The following is a 2,455-nucleotide window of genomic DNA, read 5'->3' on the forward strand; positions in this document are numbered from 1 at the left end:
GCCCAGGTGGGTCTCAAACCCACGGGCTCAGCCAATCCACTCACCTCAGCCTCCCAAAGGTGTGGGATTACAGGCTGAGCCACTGAGCCCAGCGGTGGTGATTTATAATGTAATAGTAATAGGAATAAGTAAGTTTTGTATGGAAATGGTAATCATTAAAAAATGATAGAAGTTTATAGTTAATGTTTAGTATGATAATGTTTTAAGATCAAAACAGGTTGAACAAAGATACATTGCCTGTCCGGACCATTAAATTGTAACTGATTGCCTTGAAAAGAAAAACATGTAGGGTATAAAAGGAGTTGGAAAAGACAATAAATCGGCATTTGTTCTGCTTGCAGCAGAGTCAGTGTCAAAGTTTTTTCTCCTGCGCTGATGCCGTCCCTCTTTCAGGAAACCCTGACCCACTGGAGCTGGACTCCAGTGTCAGCTATTTGGGAAGCTGAGGCGGAAGGATCACCTTAGCCCAAAAGGTCAAGCCTGCAGTAAGCTGTGATCATGCCATTGTACTACAGCCTGGGTGACAGAGGGAGACCCCCAACTCAAAAAAAATCATAAATCACATTGTTAGTCTGTCTGGCGTGGCCCAAGGCACCCTGAGGCCTAGGGTGTGAGTTCCAAAAGCCTAGGGTGGCACGATAATGCCATAAACAATAGATTGGAATGAATAGAGAAAGGGTCAGGCAGAAAAGGACTTCTCATGGAGTTATAGAAGAATAGTTACATTTCTTGGGCTGAGCACGGTGGCTCACACCTGTAATTCCAGCACTTTGGGAGACGGAGGCTGGAGAATTGCTCGAGCCCAGGAGTTTGAGACCAGCGAGGGCAGCACAGTGAAAACTCTTCTCTACAAAACATAACAGAATAAGCTGGACATGGTGGTACATGCCTGTAGTCCCAGCTACTCGGGAGGCTGAGGTGGATGGATCACTTAAGCCCAGGAGGCCAAGGCTATGGTAAGACGGGAACATACCACTGCACTCCAGCCTGGGCGACAGAGTAAGAACCTGTCTCAAAAAAAGTTACATTTCTCGCACAATTAACAATGTAAACCTGCCAATCTGGATCATGAAGACTTGTATACAGGGAAAGATTTATTTCTTTTTTTTTTGAGTTGGAGTCTCACTCTGTCACCCAGGTTGGAGAGGTTGGAGTGCAGTGGTATGTGTGCTCATGGCCGCCCCAGTGTCAACCTGCTGGGCTCCAGCGATCTTTCCACCTCAGCCTTCCAAGTAGCCAGAGCTACAGGCACACGCTACACACCGGTTAATTTTTTAATTTTTAATTTTTATTATAGAGACGAGGTCTTGCCAAGTTACCCGGGTTGGTCTCGAACTCACGGGCTCAGGCAATCCATTCACTTCGGCCTCCCAAAGTTCTGGGATTGCAGGCTGAGCCACTGAGCCCAGTCAAGATTTATTTCTAATATAGTGCTTGGACAAAATTTCCATCTTATTTTCCCAGGGTTCCATTCTTTGATAAACTATGAGGTTCCTTTATTATGGAAAAATGCAGGCTTTCTTTTTTAAAATTCATTTTTATTTACTTATTTTTATTTTTCATGCTATTTTGTACGTAGATGTGCAGCTTTTCTAGAGGCATACAGCCTTTTCTCTAATCCTTTCTTTTCTTTCTTTCTTTCTTTCTTTTCTTTCTTTCCTTCCTTCCTTCCTTCCTTCCTTCCTTCCTTCCTTCCTTCCTTCCTTCCTTCCTTTCTTCCTTTCTTTCTTTCTTTCCTTTCAATAGGTGTCTCTCCCTGTCACTCAGGCTGGAGTGCAGTGGCACACTCCCGGCCACTGCAGCCTCGACCTGCTGGGCTCAGGCTATCCTTCTGCCTCAGCCTCTGCCACCACACCTGGCTAATTCTTTTTTGAGTTGGAGTCTCACGCGGTCCCTCAGGCCGGAGTGTAGTGACATGCTTACGGCCACTGCAGCCTCAACCTGCTGGGCTCAGGCGATCCTTCCACCTCAGCCTTCTGAGTAGCTGGAACCACAGCCACCTGCCACCACATCTGGCTCATTTTTTCATTTATTTTATTTTTTCTATTATTATTATTATTATTTTAATTGGAGTCTCACTCTGTCTCCTAGGCTGGAGTGCAGTGGCACATTCATGGCCACCCCAGCGTCAACCCGCTGGGCTCCGGTGATCCTTCCACCTTAGCCTTCCAGGTAGCCGGAGCTACAGGCACATGCTACCACTCCCGGCTAACTTTCTAGTTACTGTGGAGACGAGGTCTCACCAAGTTGCCTGGGTTGGTCTCGAACGCACGGGCTCAGACAATCCACCTGCCTCAGCCTCCCAAAGTGCTGAGATTACAGGCTGAGCCACCAAGTCCGGCATTTTGAAATTTATTTATTTTTTTTGAGTTTGACCCGCCTGGGCAACTTGGCGAGACCTCATCTCTACAATAAAGCAAAAGTTAGTCGGGCGTGGTAGCGCGCGCCTGTAGTT

The sequence above is a fragment of the Carlito syrichta genome, unplaced genomic scaffold, assembly GCF_000164805.1.
Source record: "Carlito syrichta isolate Samal-C Ts95f unplaced genomic scaffold, Tarsius_syrichta-2.0.1 Scaffold316219, whole genome shotgun sequence".
NCBI classification, from domain to species: domain Eukaryota; kingdom Metazoa; phylum Chordata; class Mammalia; order Primates; family Tarsiidae; genus Carlito; species Carlito syrichta.